General features: G+C 47.3%; 1 protein-coding gene across 2 annotated transcripts in view; it reads right to left on the minus strand.

Annotated features, from left to right (window-relative positions):
- FSTL4 (follistatin like 4) overlaps window positions 1–13,933 on the minus strand; it is a 351,120-nt gene that overhangs the window by 332,685 nt on the left and 4,502 nt on the right. The gene's annotated exons all lie outside the window — the stretch shown is intronic.

Consider the following 13,933-nt stretch of genomic DNA (forward strand, 5'->3'; position numbering starts at 1 on the left):
AGCTGGGAAATGACTTTATTCTTAAGTGGGGTCACACCTGGGTGAAAGGCAGATGCAAGTCCGATGGTATTACCGAGCTTTAAGGGAACATCTCTTTCTTTCTGCTAGGAAACGCCAGCCAAAATTTCTTTCCGGCGCAAGGTAGGCAACCGAGCCTGGTAAGATAAGCTCCAGTCATAAAAAATACATACGGCATAAGGTCAGGTTTCATTTTGTTCTGTGATTCATTTTAAGCCCCTGGAGAGGCCATCCTACATGAAAACTTCACCGAGAAAATTGCAGGAGGCTACAGCGAAGGGAAGGAGCCGAGCACTGATTTATCTGTGTAATTCTATTACAGGTAGAAAGCAAGCTCCTTTATTTACAAATACCTTGTGAAGGCAAGCGCTGACAAAAGATGATTTGCTGTAATAGGTTACACCGCTTGCTTTATGAAGCCCTGGTGGAAGCTTTGCCAATTTGGTGTCCAGCAGCAGACGTGAGATGCAACGATGGGTGGGAGCACCGCCGGCTTTCAGTCATGCCTTCAGCTCTTCCCCGGGGCACAGGGAGGCCTCCTCTCCCCCAGCCCCTCCGACAGATCTACGTTTGAGCTCAGCTTCTCGTTTTGTTTGCTTTTAATTACTGACACAGCTCAAGGAAAGCCCAAGCCAGCGACGGACTCACCTACCTACTGCATTTGGGCATGCACCGAACGTTGCACGACCACGTCCAAGGTCAGGCCCACCACAGGGACGTGCTATCGATTCACCACAGCCGACAGCGCAAACTAAGGTCAAAACGCATCAAAAACATGAGTACTTATCTCTGACAACTGCCCCTTCTTTCCTCTCTGATAACCTCCGCCCCGGTCAACGCTGACAGAAGCGCATTACGTTCCCAAACCCCCGGCAGCGTCCTTCTTCAACAATTCCTCGGGGTTTCCTGAAAGCCCGAAATATTTACTCACTTTCTTCATCTCCCTGAGCAAACGCTTGGACAAAAAACGACAAGAAAAGCAGCGAAAGACAGAAGAGTTGTAACAGAAACATGTAATGGCTGGCAATAATGTCGCTGATTGTGTTCAGGAGCAATTTGCACGCAGCAGAAAGCTGTTTCGGGCCAGAAAGTAGGAGATTTGCAGAACCTCGTGCAAGCATTACGTTTCTTTTCATATACACTTAATGCATCTTTCATTCATAAAAATACCTTTTTCCTCCCAACATTTATCATCCTCAAAGAATCCAAAATTAATCTAAACTACAACAAAGCAGAGCAGCTGTGGATGCCTGTTTACTGTTTTGAACAAAATTTCTTTTAATATTAGGCTGCCCATAAGGCAAACTTTGACTTCCAACAGGTAAAGGAGCCTGTTCTTCCTGCCGTATCACAAGGACAGAGCAACGGTGCATGGACCCCAATAATCATAAATTCCAGGCTTCTTTCAAAGGTAAACCAAAGCCAGCAATTGCAAAATTTAATGTGTGAGAGATATTGAATAGCCAGAAGATACTTAAAATATTTGCAATGCTACAAAAAGTAAAGAGAGGAAAAAAAGGTGTAAGTTTTACTCGGCCGTAACGAGCCTTGGAAAACAAAGAGGACACCCCACGTGTCCCCGGGGAGCCGTCACAAAGCCCAGCCTCAGCACTGCAAACAGCCCAGCCCATCAGAAGATAAAGATCTTCCAAATGTATTTGTTCTGCACATTTAATATTAATCAAAGAGCATTATGTATTCATACATCGCTTCACTGTCCTAGCTGTAGGGAAAGAAACGCTGGCTAGATAGAAGTACTGCAAAAGAACATAATTAAACGTGTAAACTGATAATAAAGTTTAAAAAAAATAAGTAAGAAAGAAAGAGAGAAAAGAGGGATAAAGGAATCCCATCGATTAAGTTAAGGGTGTTTTGCAGCTGGGACTCAATTTACAACAGCACAGGAGGAGTTGGGCTATTTTGAAAGCCACAAACACCACGCCATGGCAATCCTTCAACTTTTGTCGCTCTGAAATTTGGTTCCAAAGTTTGGCAGCAGCCCGGGCCCAGAGCCCACCCACGTCCCCCACACAGCCCCTGGCACTTACTGCTTACAGGAGCCACCAAGCCCTTCAGGCACACAGCACCTCCGGGCCGCAGCTGGCGTTGGGGGTGGTGTTTGATTCTTTTTTTTTTTTTTTTTTTAACATTGCTGTTTTCAGCAATTTTCTACTGTTTCACGGTGTGACAAATAAAACCGAACGCACCGTGTGCTGAAAACACTGCCCCAGTAACTCGGGGTAATTGTGCCACTTCTGTGTGCCGAGACTCTTAGCCAGCTTTACGTGCCTCCTCGTATGCTGGGTTTAAAAGTCATTCTGGGATGCTAAACCTAAAGGAAAAAACAATAGAGTTGCAAACTCTATCACTATAAATGTGTTATAGGACAGGACGATGGCCTTGACCTGGCCTGCAGGTGGAAGCAGAGTGAAATGCTGATGTCCCCACAGAGGGGACATCACTTCCAGGACAGAGCCCCTCCAGCCGCTGCCATCAGCGAGCACGCCATGTGCTCCCAACAGCAACTTCTGGCTGTCCCTAGTTTTTGGGGAGAGCTACCCCAAGCCGTGTTCCCAAATAAAAACTCCAAGAGCACCCTCACTCCTCAGAGTTCACTGCTTCCAAAGGCAATCTGTACACCTGCCTATGTTATCCCACAGCAAAGTCTGGGACCTACCTGAAGGAGGTTTGTTCCTTTTTTCCCCTAAACTTTTACTAATACTGCACATGGTTTTTCCATCAGAGCTTTTAGCTCAATTTGAGCTTGACTGAATCCAGTTTTCTGGGTCTTACGCTGTAACACAAGGTATTAAACAACATCAACACACAGAAAACATTTAGCTTGCCAAGCTAAACGCTCCTTGTATGATTTTTGTAAATGTTTTTCCTAGATAAGAGCTTGTGACAGTTATTTTTAGACTATACACAGAGTGAGCACACAGCGCCTTGTGTTGGGCTAACTCCACAGCAGTTACTTCGGTGCCCTGAAGCACTTTGGGGATTGTTACAAGGGTGGGGAGGTTCTGTTGGGTTTTGTTTGGTTTGTTTTTATTTTGTTGTTTTTGTTTTTCCACGTCTGCTCATCTGGTGGCCTCCCATTTCCCATTTTTGCTATAAAAGCACAGCATCCAATTTCTGCCTCATCTCGAAGACAGAGATGGCCCCGCAAAGCCGCGCCGGCGTAATTGCACCGCACCCGGCACTGGTTTATAGCAGGGTTTATGCTCCTGCGCGCACCTTGCACACTGAGGGGAACCTCTCGGACAAGGACAGTGTAACTCATTCTGAGAAACATCTTCCTCCTCTTTAGGAGTTAGTGTGAATTGAAATTCCTTCAGGGGGCCAGCAGGGTATTTTTCATTCTATCAGAATCCGTAAGATTTAGCGGTAGATTTACTCATTTGTTATTATTGATTATACAAAGGGTGAAGATACACGTTAGCGATATTGATTTTCAAAATAAAAAGGGTGCTGAAACCTGAATTTTTCAAAAATATGGGAGTGAAGACCATGGTGCTCATTCACCTCGGTAACACCTGAACCATAACTCAAGCAGCTCCCCTGACTTTGGGGTTCCAGTTTACCTCCCCGCTCCTGCTTGGTTTAACTCCATCTAGTGCCACGGCCAAGAATCACATCCAGCATTAAGAAACAGGAAGGGAAGACTTTTTACATTAGTGATATCTGAGTACTTTGAAAATCTTTAAATTTCATCCTCACGGTGCCACTCGGGTTGAGAACCGAAACAGACGACGCCGCGTGAGTTGGAAAAATAAATTAAAGGCACAACAGAAGGAAACTGAACTCATTGCTCGGAGAACTCGGGTAACCGCGGTCCAGGCCCTGCCTTTAACGTCCTGCAGCGAGCGAGGCCAGCTGGAAGCGCCCGGGGAGATGCACAGCACCACGAGCAGCGGGCAGGGGGCTGCAGGCGGCACGCGGCCACTGGAGCAGGGACGCCCAGCACGAGCATCGCGGCACCATGCCCACAGCAGGAGCACAGCTCGCTACCCTCGGTGTCAGAGAGATTCTATAGAGTAAGACAGCACCCCTCACTTCTGGCTCTATTTTTTTTCTTTGATTTTTTTTTTTTTTTCCCCAAAGCTGTGTTCTCCAACACCACTGTGGGGTGCTGCTTGGGGGTAGGTTACAGCATGCCACTGAAACGCCAGAAATTCAGCGAGAATAAAGTTCTCTTCCTCTCCTCGTTATGGAGGGGGAATATGATGCCACGTTTCAAAGCAGGCTGGTTCTCCAGCAACTGCAACCTTTTAATGTTCTTCCAGCTTAACTCCAGAGATAAATCACAATTATCGGCATTCAATAGCTGGCACTATAAAAGCACAATGACATTTTTCTTGCTCAGGACGAACGCTCGAGAACTCCCACGTGGGCTTTGCCGTGAGGCTGTGCGTTGGTTCAGCTTCACGCCTTGCCTCGCTCTCTGGAGGAGCAGGACCTGGGAGGCTGCCTTCATCGCTCGCTCCATGACCAAGCCACACCGCGCTCCTGGTGGAGCTCTTCCTCGCCTCTGTAGGCAGAGCAGAGCAAAGTTGCAGGCTCTGCATTTCACTCGCTGTCACCGAACAGCTCAGTGTTTCTCCCGTTAGCAGCATTTGAGCTATTTTCTCCCTGGACAGCAGCGGAAAGCTCCCACACGTGGGTACTGCGCTAGCACACCCCTTGGCCTATGCCTTGCAGTTGAACATCTGAGAGCAAGCGTGCACCGATCACCGCTGGATATTAGTCGGTACAAGTCCCCTGATTTTCTAATTTACAGCAGATGAGAATGTGGCCACCATGTTATTAATGGAAGATATTTGGGAAGCATTCCACCCAAAGCACACTGGAGCACACAGAGCTTCATCGGGGGTTAGCTGGGTGCTGCAGTTATGGCATTCACTGGGTCACTGAATATTAACGACAAATTACCACAACCTCTAGATGAGAACAAAATTGTCACCCTTAAACTCTTTTAAGGAATTTAGCGGTATTTAATTTCAAACCAGCAGTAATCTGACAAAATACTTTTTTAAAAAAATATATTTAATTTATTCCATTTCCGGCTATTTTTTCCCCTCCTAATAGCAAAGCGCCCATTGATTCCACCTTCAAGCACTGTGCACAGCCCAATCTGTTCCTGATGTTCAAGTAGAAAATCAGCTAAACACTACAGAGTATTTTCACACATACTTTTAAAATCATTAAGCAAACACCTTCTCCAGTTTTAAATAGTCTTAAAACCAAGGGAAAACAAACAAACAAAAAAAACCTGTTGCTGTTTTTGGAGAAGACAGGAATCAAATTCAGTCAGAATCCCTGTTTCTGCTTCTGCTCCTCCTGCCTCCCATCAATCACTTTAAAAGAATTGTAGTGGGTTTCCAACTTGCAGTTGTGTTACTCAATAAAGCACAGACAACTGGCTGCTGGTGGAGAGAGGGGACATTTTAATATCTGGCGTGTACGTGTGCATGGCTGCGTGCTCCTGTTTTCCTTGGAACAAATGCCATTATAATTTCTTCAAGGAATCAATAACGTCCATTGCGGGAGCACTGCGCTGTTTGAGATGCAGATTGCATAGGGAGAAAGAAAATTTATTGCATTGTAAATGGAGGCAGAAGGTGGTAGGTAAGCTGTAATTAAAGTTTTGCTGATAATAAAAAATGGGGGAAATAAGCAGACTCCACAGTCAGTAAATGTTAGCAGTGCTGCACAAACGCACTATTTTGCAGAGAAATCTGCAGCACTCTGCTCTTTTTCTGCACAATTAGCCTAAGGAAGTGTGGTTTACATTTCAAACTCCCCAAATGCTGGCATCCTGCATGCCCTTCATCAACGCTTAACATCTCCAGAGCCTTTGAAAACATCGCACACCAGCTATTAAATCTTATTCCAATTCTTTAAAAAGCATGCTTTATAGTTATTATTCTTGGTGCACGCGTTTATCTGGAAAGCTAACAGGACGACCGTCACCATCGCACAACAGATGCATTTTTACTCTTCCCTGCAACAGAACTGGCAGTGCACGAGGTGATTGGTGGCAAGATGATTAACAAAAAGTCAGGAAATCAGCCCAAAAGGGTTCGTCCCGCAGCCAGCCAACACCCAGCAGCAGAGGGGCACCCACAGCCCTGCCCACCACGCGCACCTCCATCTGGAGCTGCCCCTCCACCTGCTCCAACAAAGTTTTGTGGACAACCGTGTAAGAGATGGGAGGTGAAAAACAAACCTGCTACCCATTTTCGTACTCTTTCGCTTCTTTTCTTGCCTTCCTCAATTTTTACAGATTTCTGTCCTTGTCCCAGGACTGGAATTGCTCACCACTAATTATCCAATAAAAATAGAGTTGAAGTATTAAATCTATCCCTAGTTAGCCCAATGTCTTTAATAATAAAAGAGATTTGGCACAAGGGATAAATACTGTATCTCATTTTGCCACTCTTACAAGTCTCCTGTCACTCCACACTTATTAATGCTGCTGTTAATATACTGTTCCCAGTTAGCCACTAAAATAGTTCAGTTATTCCTATTAATTCACCAATAAACCGTGGCCTCCCAATGCAATAAAAAAAAAAAAAAAGGCTTTGTTGCTTACAGGGTTTATTGGCAGCATCTATCTGCCCAGTTTGCCAAGATGTTTTCCCCAATTTTCTGATACTATAACTAAAAGCATGCCAATATGGAAATGAGGAAAGAAAAGCAGCATCTGACTGCACGCCAGATGCCACCAGCGTCTCCCCAGGTATCTGGCAGTGACTGAGGACACAGACAAATGTCCATCCCTCCAGGCTAAGGGTGAGCCGATGCTGCAAGCAACTCCTTCCAGAAGGAAAAGCTTTCTGGCGGAAACCCAGAACAACTCACTTTGAGAAACTCCCACCAGCAGGATTAACCTGTGGTCCTAAAAGGGGTGCTGTTCATGCCACAGAGTTACAGGCATGCAATTAAGCTCATAAATTAGCAGTCTAGGCTAATTTATGAACTCCTCAGTCCATTCTACGTAAGCAAGAGCTAGAAAAGACCCTTCTCTTCCAAACACCGTTCTTGGCAATCACACAAAACTTTGTAAAATACGTTTGAGTCAGAAAAGCCCACGGAAAGCCTACAGCATGCCACACTGGGCATGGAGGCTTTACAGTCACACACTGCAACAGCAACAGAAAGAATTTGGCAAAGTAGGAGAGTTAAGCCCATTAAGGAACTGGGCCAGGATTTTTAAACTGGATAATTTTACGACTTTAGATCCTGAATCCTGATTAATAAGAAGTCAGTGTGGCTGTGCAACACTGTCCTCTATTGGAAATAGCTCACCAGACCACCTGAAGCACTCTTAGACACTTCTCTGCCTGGTTCACAGGGAGGGACCCAGTTATTTTTTTCAGGCTTAACCACTTCTGTGGTTTAGCTCTGACGTTGCCTGTGCGAGATTCCTCAGCATTATGCATCGCCCATGAGTTCTTCCAAACTATCACTCTGCTTTGACTTTGCTTTGTGTTTACTCGGTATTGGTAGCAGTAAAAAGGCTTCGCACAAGAGAGCCATTGAATTAATACGAGCAGATTTATTGTGCAGGCTTTATAATCTTTCTTGCACGCCGGGCTCAAAAACTCTAATGCATGTATTAGGAGAAGGGATCCTGACAGAAAGGCTGCAAGTGCCCTGTAAATATCCCAGTGCCTCTGCGGATGGGAAACCCAGTGACCTTCCTGAAGGGGCGCACTCTGCAATGCCACCTGTTTGCAGAGACAGGACCCACGGTAAGGCATCGTTTTATAGAACTACCGTCACCATCTCTGGAGGCTTCTGAGAATGAAAAAAGCTCATTCACGGATGCCACAGAGGAAGGCTGGCAAGTTGTGGCATCCTGGGAGGGAGCAGTAGCACAGCACAGTGGCCGGCAGCCGCGTGGCTCTTGCACCATCCCACCTCTTTTAAGAAGAGCACAGCGACACGAGGGCGTTGCTGCAGCCGGGGGCAAAGCTCCACGTCAGAACACACGAGATTCAGTAGTGCCTGTCTGCTGCCACCTCCTCCTGTCCCACACACACCTCCCTCCCTCCTCCTACTCCTCAAGGAAAGACATTTCCTGACTTTGCCCCATGGTTTGCCAGCCCTCCTCTCACACGTTTCTATAAAAAAAGTCCTTTTCCTACTTTCAGTTTCTGATTTCTTTTCCTCAAGAGCATTATTCCATCACAGCAGGAAGATGGGGAGGAATATTTTCCCCGAACCCCATCTCCGCTTTCCCTTTCTAAGGGAAGTCACACATCCCCTACTGGAACAGCCCAGTGCCTTTCCCGCACTGAGCTTGGCCCAGTGGCACTGCACTGGGGCACGAGATGGAGGAAATGACGACCTGTTTCAGGACCTGATCTTAAGGGAAGAGACATCTCTGCACTAATGTGCTGCTGCCCTAGGTTGAGGTGCTCTCTCCCCAGCGAGGACAGCTGCTGCACGTCACCCAGGCTCTGTCATCCCTGCCCGCTTGATGCCGGTGCCGCTGTCCTCAGCAGGACAGGATGCAGCAGGGAGAGTTCACGCCTGCTATTGTGAGGGCCTTGCAGTCATTAGTCTCCGAAATTGCTTTCCACGTTGTACAAGAGACATAACAAATGACTAATTTAATAAAATTGTGTCGGTTCATTCAGCCAGAGAAGCAAGGATAATAGCAGCCGATTGTGAAAAAATTGGAAGTCACTCAGATGTCGGGGGTTTGAATTTCCCATAAGAGATGTGGCAGAGCCCAGGCCTCAGCTGCCTGCTCCTGTCCACCCTCGGCACCTCACCGAGGTAGAGGGAGAAGGAAACAGCAGCACGGCCCTGGACAGCAGGGAGACAATGCAGGGAGGCAGCAGATGGCAACAGGGACATTGAACTCTTCACAGGTGCCCATCAGGAATTCCCCTGTCCTAATAACATCAATTAATAGCATCAACACCATGGAATTAATCCCAACAAGCACCGATTTGGGCACCCAATATCCAAGCTGGTGCTTTCCCTGCTCTCCCTAGTTGAGACATGGATTTTACTGCTGGTCCTAAAGCTAAATGGGACATCGCCCCCCCTGCAGTCCAGCCCAGCTCCTCACTTCACCACTGGAAGCTTTGCCGCCAGCTTTAACGAACACAAGAAGGGGCCCAGGTACAGCGTGGAGGAGAGGACCAAACACAGGACCGCCACAGCAGAGGCCTGGAAAGGCTCTGGCGGCTGGAGCAGCACCACTTGGACAGGAGGCAGGCCTGGAAACTGAACGCCCAAGACCCTGCATAGGCCTGCTACATTTCAGACAAGGCCACAAACTCAGAGATGTGAAACCAAGCAACTCGTTATACACAGGAACACCGGCAGCAGAGCAGACTGCTCGTTACACATCCATAACTTCCCTCGACAAAAAAATCCAGCGTCAACACCACAACAGCAGTCTAGGTTGAATCATCAGCTCCCACGTTACCTTAAAAGTGAAACCAAATGTTAAATGAGAATTCATTGAAAAGACCTCTTCCACCTCCTTTTACCCAAGAATAAATCTGAATAACTCAGAGAACCTTGTTACTGAGCGAGCAAATAATTTGATCACCGTTCTGCAGATGCAAGATCTTTAATAGATTTTTAAACAGTCCTTACCCAGTGACCTTTAAACAAGTTTTAGTTATCATGTGTAAATTCATTATTTCCTAAAATATTTTAATTTCATAATTAACTTGAATGCTCTCTACTTGCAATTCAGTTTAGAATAAGGATGAAACCGAGTGACTGCTTTACCTGTACTAAAAGAAAATGCTTGGACGGAGAACATTTTTTCTTGCTTTATCTTTTCAGCTGGATGAGACTGCAGGGTTTTCTCCGTGTGCCTGCACTGCCAGAAGATCCCCACTGCCAGAAGATCCCCCCTGCCTGCAGCTCTTATTCCTCTGCAGATGCTGGAGCACGGCCTGACCTGGCCTAACACCGCCTCCCTCCGTCACGACACGCTCCCAGCCGTGCCGAAGGCAGGGCCACCGGGCAAAGTGTCCGCACAAGTTCTCACCTCCCGGTCCCAACAAAGAAAACACTTCCCAGGAAAAACAAACGCCTCCCAGGAAAAGCAAAAGCTTACGATGCCCAGTTTCCTGTGGCACCTTCCTGTATGGATTTTCTGGTATCCGTTTTGTCTCTCTTCCAGCCATAGATCTCCTCTGACAAGTTCTCCTAGGAATTTCTGACCTTCTATTTCCCTGCCAGAGGCACTCGGAGCAGGCACAAAAGTTGCTGGGGACAAGGAGGCAGAGAGGAAGGAGCGTACTTTTCTTAGGTCTCCTTGCCAAGGGCCTTCTGTGGGCCGACATGAGGAACCTCAGGGGCTGAAAGCCCCGTTCCAGCTAACCAGGGCACTGTTCCCATTCATAACCTGCTCCCATGCCCAGCACGCGGAATGTGACCCCACAAACCCCACAAAGAAACCAGACGGACACCATCCCTCGCAGCTGACAGCAGCGAAATACAAGAGGGAGCTGCGGGGGTCACCCGGCGGCTTTCAAGGAGTGGGCCTCAAGCATCCAGAACATCTGAGGCACAGACAGCTTCCAACCAGCGACAAAAACCAAACCACCACAAAAACCACGCCATGAGAATCCGCCACATCTAAATATCTGCAGCTTCTTAGTAAAACAGTCTCAAGTCTCCCCAGCTCCCTGCCAAGCCCTCAGCAACCGAACACCTGCACTCTCCATCTGTCCCTGCCTCCGCAGCCCACCTCCTGCTTCGATCGCTCGCCACCAACCTGTCCCTTACTGCTTTCTCCAGCTTATTTCTCTCTCCAGGCCCAACGTGACCAAAACATTCCAGCCTGCCCCGTTTGCCTTCCAACGGGTCTGCTGCAAGCATAACCTTGGAGAAAATAAGCCCTCACCAGCAAACAACTTTTCCATGTTCTTCATGGTCTTGCTCAGCTACAAAAGCTTGTGTTGCTGTTGGCTTGGTATTTATGAGGCCCGAGCAAAAAATCAGGAGCTCAGCACTGGCAGGAGTTCGACAGGAGGAGAGGCACCAGCAGCAGTGCCCCGGTAATTCAGCGCTTATTAAAAATACCAGGGCTTGGGAGGGCTCAACAGGGACAAGAACAATTGGGCAGAGATGGAAAATGTAACCTTCGATGAGTGACAAGCGAGGTTATACGGCTGAATACTAATGAGAGCGCTCTGAATAATTCATACCTGGGGTTCAAGGTAAAACGGTTTAACCTGATAATATCTTAGTAGTCGTGCTGTCTTGCTGGCCTCAGGAATATTATCTCAGAGAACAAGGTCTGATCATAACCCAGCTTTAGGTATCAATTTGTCCAGGGGTATTTAAAATCAAAGCTCGCCCACAGTTGTCCAAAAATTGCAGCGCAAGCACTGTAGGGGGGGTGGCCTTCCTTCAACCTTGCCCCATGCCCATCACCACTTGCACTAGCACAACTTTTCAGCATTATGCTTTGTGACCCTGTCCTAAACACAGAGCTAAGGCATTTTTGCAAAGCACTGCTCAAATACACGAGTACACAAAGAGAAACCGGTGGCAGAGAGCCCGCAGCTTCCACCTCACCCTCCTCTCGCCCAGGTCACTCGACTTCGGGCCCCCCTCTATCGACCTGCATGACCAGAGCTTTTCCAAAAAATTGCTCTTCCACTCCAGAGAGAAAAGAGGAAGCCTGGACCGCAGGCTTGCACAAAGGCTAAAAACAAATACAGTGAGTTTTGGTCACAATTCTCCAAATCTCAGAGGAAAACACATTTCATAGGAAGTTACTTCTCTTTTTAAGCGCTTTCCAAGAACAACCCAAACAGTTCAGGAACCTGGGGCAGCTTACAGCTTAGAAATTCAGAGTTACATTTTAATCCATCATATCGTTTGCCTTGCTGAGTCCTTCACAGCACTCATTTTAAATCTTTTGAGATGAATTTACTCCTTTAGACAGAGGCCAACTTAACCGGCGCTCCAAGAGGAAGCCCTCTGCTCCTCCAGCAAACAGGAGAAAACCTGGACAACCACCAAAGTTATTTTTAACTGCACTGTAACACGTTGGTACAAATTCCACTTTCACACACAGTCCTTCCAGTGATATAAAAAATGACAGCAAGTGATACAAATTGGGAAGCAGCAGCCATCGAGGGCATCAGAACAAACTTTTTTGCTCTCTCAGGGCAGGAGATAAATTCAGCCTAACAAATTAGCGCCATAAATATTGCACACATTTGCAGTGATTTATATACATATTTTTTCTAAGCCAGACACTTTCTGCTTTCTGAGGAGGGAGAAGGATAGCGAAAGGATACCCATCCATCCCAGCCACCGCTGCCTGCGTCCGGAACTTGCTGCTTGCCCATTGCATTAACACCAAGCAACTCTCCAGTGGATTTTATCTGTAGATCACCAAATACTTACACAAAGGTAAATAAATCCTAGGTTTATCCTAAGGGCAAATTTGTCTCATTCAAGCTGGCGTTTCAGCGTTCCTGCAGCACTCGCATAGCAGAACGGCAATGTAGAGCAGCTGCTGTATTAGGAAGCTGTAAAATTCAGAGATGTTGGCCTGTGGTTTCTTTTTTTCCTTCCTCTCTCGTGAACTTCCCATCACCTTTCATACTTTATCATCGTGCTGCATAATCTCTCCCTATCTCTGCAAAATTGCTGGGTTCACTACAGCGCCTAATACAAAATGTAAAATATTGCACTGTGAACCCGTGCAAAAGGCCAATTTTCATTAATCAAATACTCAGAAGAGTCAGTGCTCTATAATAATAAAAGCTCAGAAATCCGAGTGCGAGCAAAACCACGTCAGATAGACTTCCACCACGCGACACGCTGACAGCGTTCCCATCAGGAAACCCTCAGAGCTTCATTTCAGCCATCGGCCCACTTCGCACAGCTGGTGGGTGCTCTGTGCCTTTATCACAAACCAAGTACAACAGCAGCAAACATTTCCCTCTCCCTACCAAGAGGCACCCTGCCCTCGCTCCCTTACCTACCCGCAGCAGGAGCTCCAAAACCTCACACAGGACGCGTGGGATACTTTTAGCAGCGCACGACGCAATACCAGTCCCCTGTTGCAATCACCCTCTGCAGAAAAGCTCCTTAAAGATGTAGCGGATGATGCTTCTGGTTCTGCAAACACGGTTAACCCCACCTCAGAACAGCAGAGAGGGTGAGAAGCAGCCACAAATGCTTGCAGGCCTCAAAGGGCACCGAGGATCCTCAGGAGAGGCCCTGGTGCCTCAGCCCAGAGGAACCGAGCTGTGCCATGAGGACTTCTGACATTTGCTCTTGTATTAGCACCCGGGTGTTCAGCAAATATACCCAAGCCACTTGTCTTTTCATTCCTGAAACTTAGGATAATCAGGACATAAGGGTGGGGAAATCACAAGATCCCATTTAGCAGGTGGTAGGCACGATGACCCAAGTTCCTCTGAGTTGTTCACATTTTAAAGGTGTGCATCTTTCTAACCCCTGTTTCCCCACATTTCTGCTTAAATCCTGTGCCAGACCACAGCTGGACAATCCTGCCGGCCCAGGATTATTCCGGCACCTTCCCATAAAACCCTTCCCAAGTGCAAGAACCCAAAAGCCCAGCAGATCCAACACCCACCGCCCTGGAGCACACTGCTAGCTGGGGCTGCCTTCCCTCCGTGCCCCTGCTGTCCCTCTTCCCAAAAGAAGTCATTTCCCGAGGCAAAGGACCCGAATTCTTAATTTTAATTCCATTTTACACAGCACTGCAGAAAAGTGGACGCTGAAAAATTATCTGACTGGGAGCTTAGCAATAGAAACCCATAAATCATCTTGGCAGTTATACAGTTTTCTTGGGAGGTGCCGCTGATGGGAGTAGCTGTTAACCAACAGATGTGTGCGCCTGGCACTGCCGCCTTTCGGGCTCTCAGGTTGGCGGGTGCAATGA

This window comes from Anser anser (assembly GCF_964211835.1).
Source record: "Anser anser genome assembly, chromosome: 14".
In the NCBI taxonomy this organism is placed as follows: Eukaryota; Metazoa; Chordata; class Aves; order Anseriformes; family Anatidae; genus Anser; species Anser anser.